We start from the raw sequence: 10,116 nt of genomic DNA on the forward strand, positions 1-10,116 counted from the left end.
ATTAGCCAAGTGCGCAATTGCCTAGTTTGGAGTGGCATGATCTGTCGAGACGGATGTCCGCAGGTTCAAATCCTAAGACATAATAAAGCTTTGACTTTTCGAAATTTTGTATATTTTTTATCAATTATCCTTCGCTTGAATGGTAAAGGAAAACATCGTAAAGAAACCTTTCAAACCTAAAAAGTGTCTTAAACTAGAAAAGTCTTGCCAAACCGCGCTATGGCAGCGTGGTGGACTGAGACTTAAAACCCTCTCAGTAGTAGAGAAGGCCCATGCTCAGCAGTGGACAGTATATAATATACAAAATAATACATTATAAGGTTTATTACGAAACACCGAATTACCACGCTTTGAGTCGTCTTAGGAACTACTAGGACTCTTATATCCATTTCCCCACTACGCTATGAAATTTATCAAAATACTCAAGAACTACTACTCTACACAAAGCAACCAAGTTTAATATCACATCCATATACAAAGGCCTAAAATAAGGCGTGCGACATAATCGTCAATTGTCAGTATACATACACAAGTAAGTACATCGTAATTACCGCTTGGTATAGCTCGTGTTGCACGTACGCCAGTATGCTGTGTGTGCTTGTGGTGTTATAAGGCGCCGTTCGTACTTGAGTTAGGTTTAGAACGACACAGGCGATGCGACTAATCGCAATGCGTATTTTCTAATGGTTTTGAAGGCTACGGTACGATATAGATTTCCATTAGTGTTATATTTGTTGAAATTTAATATATGAACATCTGTGAAACTAACGCCATCTATTGAAATAGTTTGTATAGTTTGTTTTATGGTTTGTATAAAAAAAAGTAAAGGAGTTAAGTTAGCTATAGTTTGCAACAGAATTTTAACAATATTGATTCGCTAAAATCATTTTAAGTAAGAAAATAATGATTAGTTAATTACGAGTTATTCAATTAAGGTTTCCATGGATAGTTACAAAGGCTTACGTGAAACTTATGCAGAAATGCTAATGAATAATGAGTGCTAATACTTCTTTAAAATAATTGACAAAACTGAAATTTCATTATTTTATGTAAGTATATTTATTATGTATGTTACAAAGGTAGAGTGTTTGAAAATATAATTTGAGATATATCTGCCTATGTTTATGCGTAGTTCATTATATCTATATTACGTATGCAAAAGTACTGCGTAATTTTTTATATGGATTTTGCACGTACGCCACATTGCCGTGTGCACTTATTATGTCGCATAATTATTATAATATTTTGTCTGAAAACAGGGGACATAATTGGCCTGGTTATGATAAAAAAAATGACCTCTCATCACCATCAAATTATTTGTAATTATCATTATAACTAGAAGTAGACCTTTACCTATTGTCCATCAAATTTCGTTAAATATTCATATCTAAACACTTATGACACATTCTCTTTGTTTGTAACGGGTAGTGAATCACCTTTACCTTGAAGTGTATTTACTCAATTATTGCTCTTTTCAAACGATTTTTAATGTACAGAAGGCTTTGAAAACCTTTATTCTTTCCAAATGGTTTTTTGCCTTAGTATTTTTTTTATTTATTTTTCATCGTTGTATTTAATATTAGATACCTTTGGTTATAAATTTTGCAAAAATAAATAAAAGAGTGCTATTCACATGGATCTGAAACTTTGGTGGATGTTTGAATGGTGGATAAAAATCTTTTCATGATTAATGATTTCAATCATACTATATTTTTTTATGATATTATTTATAATAAATAATCGATTTTAGTCAATATAATTGAAATGCTTAATTTAGATATATGTTAAAAAAACATATAAAATCCAATATCAATGCAAATATAATAAAACTAATAATCCGGTAATTTTGCATATCATAAAGCAACAATATAAAAAACGCTTAATATTACCCACCACTATGACAGAGTCCTTACCCTGCGCAGACGCAGCTGTACGATGCGCACGCTACCGGTTTTGTGGGCTAACGACCCCCGCCCGCCGCGCGCCGCCCCTCCTGCATCGCCCCCCGCACAGCGAAACGGAAAATTTTATAACCTTTTTTATTAGTTCTTTTTTTAATAATTACGTGTGTTTTGGAGTTTGGAGTTGAGGTTTTCTCGTTTGGCGTGAGGTTTGTATGGTCCATTTATTGCAAGTTTGTTGTTTTGATGACTTTTCAAGTGAGCGGAAAAGTGAAATAGAGCTCTTAATCTTTTTACATTTAGACGAACATATAGCTCATTTATTTTTAATATACATATTACGTACAGCCTATCAGACCTTACCATATCTTGTGAAATAACATGTAATCTTGTGAAATCTTTAAATACAGTATTAAATAAAATTTCTAACCGGACTATCGCATCATGATTCGCATACAAACCCAATACCTCGAATTAAAGACGAACAATAATCGCAACCGAAGATTTAAAAAGTCAACGCACGGTGTGAGAAACAGGAAGCTTGAATAATGTGGGTCAAAATATATGGTCAGCGAGATGTGTATGGAGTACGAATTAATACAAAGAAATAATCAAACTTACATACTAATGTTATTTTATTAAATGGCTTGTGTCTCTACCTGTACTTTCTTGGAACGAAAACAATTCGTAATAAAATATTAATCAGGGTATATGGCTCTTTGTTAACGTAGCGTTCAAATAAAGTATTAATTTGATTGAATATGTCCAGAGATTTTTGCTTATACGAATATCTTCACAAACTTTATTTTAATTATAAAGACATAACATAAGTGAGGAGACGTGTTGAAATAGCGTTTCCATCTAATGCCTGAGGATGGCTACCGACAAGTGTAGTATGTCATAGATTTTGAAAATCTTATTAGTAGTATTTCTACACTTTAGTGGTAATGATAATGTCCACTATGCAATTAGCTCGCTAGTCTCACTTAGTTATATAAAGACGGAATAATTAAATGCTGATTTAAACAAAAAGATAGACCTAATTTGTAGTCATTTCGTCATAAAAATAGTTAGAATTTGTTTTACGTTTAATTTTGGGTTTTACGTAGTGTATTCGAAAAGTAATTTAAAAAAAATGCTGTTTCCATAGACTTACAAAAAAAAAAAATTTCTTACTTCATTGCTCATAAGATTAATTCAAAGTAGTCTTCATATGCCCCTATTATTCACAAGATTAATTAAAAAAAGTCTTCATATACCTCAAACTTAATTTATCCCTATTCTCATTTCGAAATTATCGGCAAGCTATCAACAAAACCTTATAAATCTCTGTTTGCGGAAATAAAGCCACGTGTGAAAGTTACTGGCCAGTAAAGGTTTAGGAAGGCCAGATTTACCCAGAACAACGCTGCGCCCGCATCACGCCCGATGTGCGCTGCAAATCGTATAACTTATACGCGATTCTAAATTTAAATATTGGCGTGCGAGAGGGATAGATGATGCGGTGCGATACTTGGATTGGTGGAAACTGGATAAGTCGATTTTATTGAGATAAGTACTTAAGCACTAGAAATGAATAATGTGAAGTTGGCTTGATTTGATTTAGAAAAAAGTATGGACTAGCGTGGAGAGTAGCTGGTAGAGTTAAAATGTTTGACTTTTTAATGTCGTAGGTTGGTAGGAAAAAATTGCAACTGACTCCAAGAACACTTACAAAGATCTTTACAAAATCTTTTCATATGTTAATTGTTAGAAAAAGTTTAGTCTAAACGCAGTTATCTACTTTCATAAAAGTTCATATTTTTTTACGAAATACATCTACAAAAAATCTTATAATAGTATTTAGGAAAGGAATCACTTTGAAAGTCTAATATTCCATACCATTTAATTACGAAATACGTTTATAACCAATCCAGCTCAACACGCTCTTTAGTAAACAGACTTGTCCTGCGCGGGCGCACCCTCTCCCCCCTCCGACGCCCCCGCCCCGCGCGCCTCCCGCCCGCGCTACGTTCGCCGCGTGCGTAAACGTGACCCCGGCACATGAACTCGACAACGTGGCTTTGTGCTTTTTTTTATCTCATAGATAGGCGATTCTTGTTGGTTATTGTTTCACGTTGGCAGTTTGTTTTAGAGACTTGTTTTTAATAAAGTAAAACCATTAGCTACAGAATGACTATTATTACAATTACATTATAATATATTATGTATACTAATATTTAAAATCAGCCCTGCAGTGGCAAGGAGTCCATATAAGCCGATTCCTGCCGGCTTCGCTTTTATTATTTGCGTCAAATCTAATTGTCATGAAACAGATTTGCAGACCCCATTTATGCATAATATGATTAGTACATATATGTCGTGTCGGGTTCCCTTTTGAAAAATTTCACTCTTCGCTACTGCAGCCCAGTATTATATTTCTATTCCACTGCTGGGCACGGGCCTCCTCTACTACTGAGAGGGATTAGGCCTTAGTCCACCACGCTGGCCTAGTGCGGATTGGTAGACTTCACACACCCTCAAAATTCCTATAGAGAATTCCTCAGGTATGCAGGTTTCCTCTCGATGTTTTCCTTCACCGTTATAGCAAGCGATAATTCACAAATAATACATAACAAATAACACACATATTTTTTTAGAAAAATCAGAGATTGATGTGCCCTTGAGATTTGAACCTGCGGACATTCGTCACGGCAGTCCGTTCCACACCTAACTAGGCGATAATCACTCTACATTATAATACTGATATATTATACTTTTTTATAATCGGGAAGCAACAAATTAGCATAGTTTTTACATAGAAAATAATATGATTTACATGCTTGAGAGTGACGGAGGCCTTTATCCCGAATAAGTTCACTGTTATCTTCTTATCGGCTTTTTGTATAAGGCCTATTTACATTTCTTTTTACTGTAGAATCTCCTTACTACTTATTAATCTTACTACTTTCTGATATTGCGTAGCCTATAGCTACTTCCTTCTGCGATCAACGTTTTTTTATCATTTTATCTCTTGATAATCTTCTTCACTGTGTCAATATATAAGCAGATCTCCAGGTGTGAATGTAAAGGAAATTGAAATTGAATTTTCTGGTTTTCCTAAATTTTTTTTTTGTTCTGAGATTCTTATTGTTTTTGTGTGATTAGATTATAGGTAAATCTGTTTGTAGTAAAAAAGTAATTTAATATATTTAGCATTTTTGGCCTCGACCGACTGCCTCGGTGGCGTAGTTGTATTGCATGTCCGGTACAATAGCGCTCTGAGGTCCTGGGTTCGAATCCCGGGTCGGGCAAAGTGATATTTGGGTTTTTCTGCTCAGTATCAGCCCGGAGTCTGGAATTTGTGCCCGATATGGCGATAGGCTCGCCCCTATCACATCATGGGACGGAACATACTTGGCGAAAAGTGGGTGCCATAGTTGCGCCTCTGCATACCCGTTCGGGGATAAAATGCGTGATGTTATGTATGTATTTAGCATTTTTTTTGGGGACTCTATGTTATCACTTTTGTAAAAGTGTCGTTGTCTTAATAATTGTTTTTTCTTTTTGTATAGGCTAAATAGTCCCTATAGAGTACCCGAGTCAGTCAGTCGAGTAAAAAGACTTTATTACTCGATAATTATAACAATTAGGATATTATAACTAATAACTGTAAATATAATTCTGAGGTGTAAACCTCATTACTTTAATTTTGATAGGAAGCTTATACTTCAAAAGTATCACAAATAAAAATATAACACAAATAAATAAATTTTGACAGACGTCATATAATCGCAATGGTATAATAACTGGAAATTCAAAGTGATTCATCAAATCTAATAATGTTTAGGAATTAACAGTTTAAATTAACCAGAATATGAACGCTACAAATATTTCTCGGAATTACTTGTATGGCCGAATTGTGAGGTACAAGAGAGGCCATTGACAAGGTATATCTACTGAAGTTCATAATATTGAAGTTATAATTTGGGATACCAAAATGTGATTTCATCGCACTATGCTAATCTACAAAATTGTATTAGTAGCGCGGCTGAGTAAAGCTCAAGTTTGCAAAATCCCTCTCAGTTTTTTTATTTTTGCACGACAGGAGGACCCCACTGCACCTGATGGTAAGTGGAGCGAGGTCCAATAGAATGTCGACTGACGAAAGATGATTAACCCCTTTACAGTCGACACAATTACGCCGGCCTGTTGAAACCGGATATATTTAAATAACTTCGTTTCTATTCTACAACGTTCGTCTAATGATTAACGGCATGAGTAGACATTACCAACACCTCACTAGACTAAATATTATGTCAATATATTATATTGTACATAATCTGTATTTAAGTAGTAATTTTGTGAATAAGTTGAAATTTAACCGATTTTATTACAGTTTCAGTAATGGAGCAGATATTCATGATAGAAGTATTTGTCAAAAAAATAATTCTCAAAATAGAACCACCGGAGAAAGATGAGTTCGAACTTAAACAGGAGGCAGAGGAAAAGAAAAAAGAGAGCAGAGGCTTTTAGCCGCTGCTGAAGCTGCTAACAAAGGTAAAAAAGGTGGTAAAGGTGGCAAAGAGAAGAAAGGTAAAAAAGGAAAAGAACCACCAATGCCTTCGGAAGAAGAAATGAAATTCATGCAAACATGCACGTTACAAATGAATTGTCTACCAGTATTTGATTTTTACGTAGCACACGACAACTTCATTGCCCCAGAGCCCCCTCCGCCTCCAACAAAGGGAAAAGCAAAACCAGCTCCAAAAAAAGGCAAAGGTAAAGTAATGCCGAAGAAGATAGTTCTCCCATCAGAACCATTGCCCCAACCTCCATACTTTGGTGTAGGAAACTCTGTTATGTTTCTCTCTAGACCCTCAAAGCTGGAAGAAGTTTTGCGTAAGACCCCAATCTATATCACAGTATGGAATAGAGATCAAGAAATGAATTGCGTCGGATTTTGTGTGGTCGAATGGCATGAGTCATTCTTCGAAAGCCTACAAAGAGCTGCTCAACTTAACCCTGTAAATATGGATCAAGCAGAATACAGAGATACCTCGAAACAAGAAATGGTAACGAACACGGTCGAATTGACTCGACCTTTACAATGCGAGGAAGACTTGAAACCTTCGGGAGAAATAGAGTTTTTCCTCCGACTAACGTGTTTGGGTAACAGAGTTGTGAGCTACTTCATTAACTTGCCAGAAATGGAGAGGTTACCTGGTAGGAAATACCTGTCCGATGACTTGAAATTAAAAGATGTTGAGGTGGTCAGACATTGGGAAGGTACTACTATAGATTCTGTACCGCCAGTAGCTTATTTTTTCGGAGCTCCAGATATTACCAGGGAACCTGTTAGGGCTGTAGAAGAACCAACAGTTTACGAAGACTTCACTGCTCCGTTTACTGATAGTGAATTAGCGATTCTCTCGATGGGTTTTCCTAAAGGTCCTTGCGGTGGAACTAATTGCCCAAAACGTATGGACTATAGAGGCAGTCAGCATCAGTTCATACATGGAGAGGTTATTCAGGGGAAGTATGAACATGGATCATTTGTTAATAAGAGAGATGTACACGGTCCATGCGGGAGGCTGGATTGTCCCCTGGCGAAAAAAGTAAGAGCGTATTTGTGTTCCGAAGGTTCTTATAAGCCATGCGTTAAACCGTGTTGCAAAGATTATTATTAGCATTTTGAGCTAAATTTTAAGTTCAATTTTAAAAAAAACACGTTCGATTAAAAAGACGAGTTGAAAACCATTTTAAGCAATAAAATTATTATGAAACATCTTTTGGTTTTATTTAAACATAATATTTACATTTTATAGAATCATCATACATAAGTTCTTTTTTGCGTTTTACAATAATTAATTTCAAAGTCTAATCTATATCTAAATATTATTAACTTTAAATTTTTATCTACATAATGTTGTCTTTGCCAAATTCTTCTGGTAGTTTATTGGGCCGGAGGAGCGGTCAGAAGGTTGCATGCCTCATGAAGCAAATTGTTATGAACCCAGTCACCCAATATGAATCATGTACACTTTCTCTTTTTTAACATTTGCAAGCTAACAAGAAGGTCGGTGTGAAATAATTAAACGTAATTCTGATGAGATCATGCATAGAGAAATAAAAAATAAACAATGCAAGAGTTAGAATTAATGTTTCAAAATGTACACAATTTTTAAAGCAGTCTTTCGACTTGACATGATTTTTGTGCAGTGGAGCGGGAAGTTCAGACTAAGCATAGGGATCCAATCGTTATGAAATAAGCTCCTATTTTTAGTTTATCCGCATTTTTAAGATCTCATTTATATATGAACGTTCGCATTAATCACTAATATTATTAACTAATCTTGATTATCCATATTGATCATAATTCAATTCCTAACATTGCAATTAAAGAGAAAATTGACGTGTTGCTAAATTCCATCTGCATCAATTCAGTTTCACACTGTTACAATTTATTGCTCACATAAATCACGAATGCCGTCATTCCGCACTGCAACCCCTCGTCAATGTGTCGAACTAATTTCCATGAAATGGATGAACGGTTGTCTATACGATGACTAATTAAAACGGACGTTGTAGAATTCCTGATCGATCCAGAAATGTATACGTTACGCGCAGAAATACAAGCAAAATTCACACTAAATTATAAAAACAACGCTCCAAAAAACATGGAAGTTCGAATACCGAGAAAAGATTACCATTTCGTGATGTGCGATTAACATTTGTTGTTCCTTTGGCCTGTATATTCGCGTTCGCAATATCGTTTGCTATATCCAAATTAACTTCGTATAGATTTTCAACTTTAATCCTATTAAAATAACTATCAAATGCAGTTTTCGAAATAGCATTAACTTCTTGGTTATTAAAGGAATCATTAGTGAAATTTTGACATATTCAACACGCGTTACGCGTCGTGGACGTCGAATAAAAGTAATTAGGATGCGGACGAAACGAAAAAGGATTTTATGGTTTTTAAATGGACATTGTTTAAAGGGTGTGAGATTATGAAACGACCATTGTACTGTCAGACAATCTAGATGGCCTTTTAATGGGTGGCAAATTGGATGGAGATATGAAATATTAGCCTTTGTTGGGTAGTTATAAACGTTGGTTGTAATAAAAAAAACATGGGCAGATAAGTATTTACTGACAATTTCTGCTGAATTTTCAATATTTAATATTTTCCTTAAATAAAAATCGAATAAATTTTGTTCTCCATAGTCATCTTTTTAGGAAATCTGGAAATTATTGGAAGGGCCCATATTCAGCAATGGACATCCTGCAGCTGATGATGATATCATATTTTCCTGATTGTTCTTCTCAAAATAATTTTATTTCAATCTTCTTCAACAGGTATGATGCTCTGGAATGTTTTGATATTTCATTTCACACCTAGCCGCTTCACTTTAGTTCTCTTTGGAAAACTAATTCCGAAAACAATCAAAAAGAAAAATAAAACGGGTCCGACCTGGAATTTGAAATTAAGAGCTTCTGTATCCCAGACCATAATATTCTTAGTAGAACAAAGTTATGATATCGGTTATTTTATACAAGAAAACTCCATAACTGATATTTACATCAAAGACACAACCGATGTTTACAAAATTAATTCAAGATGAGTTAATTTCTTGCTCATGGGAAACTATAAATCAGTCTAATAGCCTATTATTATAGTGATGCATGTTGCATTTGCTCTGACTAGATCATCACTCTAATGTATTTAAATTGGCATAAACAGGCGTTGTGGACACAAGGACGTATATAAATAAATTGTGACGTTATTTAAGTACTAGTATGGTCGAATTTGATGTGCACATTTATATTTGTACGTGTTATAGTTTGTGTAAATTTTTTATATTGGTTTAATTGACGAGATAAGCTTGCCGTTCGCTTGATGGTAAGCGATACGATCGCCCTAAATAGTAGAAACACCATCCAACACCTTGAATTACAAAGTATTGTTTGGTATTCTACTGGGCTCGCCATCCTGACACATGAGATGTTAAGTCTTATTATGTCTTGTAGTCACACTGGCTAATCTTTCGTCATTTTGAACTGTTATTATTATCTGTTACTTACAGTATAATATTTAATCAAAATCTGGAAACTACTAAAACTGTTGATAGCCTTAATAATGCTCAAGATTATAGACATTAAAACCTAGGCAATAATGACTACTACAAGAACCAAATATTGTCAAATATACCATAACGTAAACGCCTCT

The 10,116-nt window shown here is 34.8% G+C and overlaps 1 non-coding gene across 1 annotated transcript; it reads left to right on the forward strand.

Moving 5' to 3' along the window:
* The first annotated feature begins 5,617 nt into the window (after window positions 1-5,617).
* Window positions 5,618-7,668, forward strand: LOC115455973. The gene is made up of 2 exons (XR_005113881.1): window positions 5,618-5,830; window positions 6,280-7,668. It is a non-coding gene; the product is annotated as an uncharacterized LOC115455973 (transcript).
* Window positions 7,669-10,116: the final 2,448 nt, after the last annotated feature.

Source organism: Manduca sexta, chromosome 6 (genome assembly GCF_014839805.1).
Source record: "Manduca sexta isolate Smith_Timp_Sample1 chromosome 6, JHU_Msex_v1.0, whole genome shotgun sequence".
NCBI classification, from domain to species: domain Eukaryota; kingdom Metazoa; phylum Arthropoda; class Insecta; order Lepidoptera; family Sphingidae; genus Manduca; species Manduca sexta.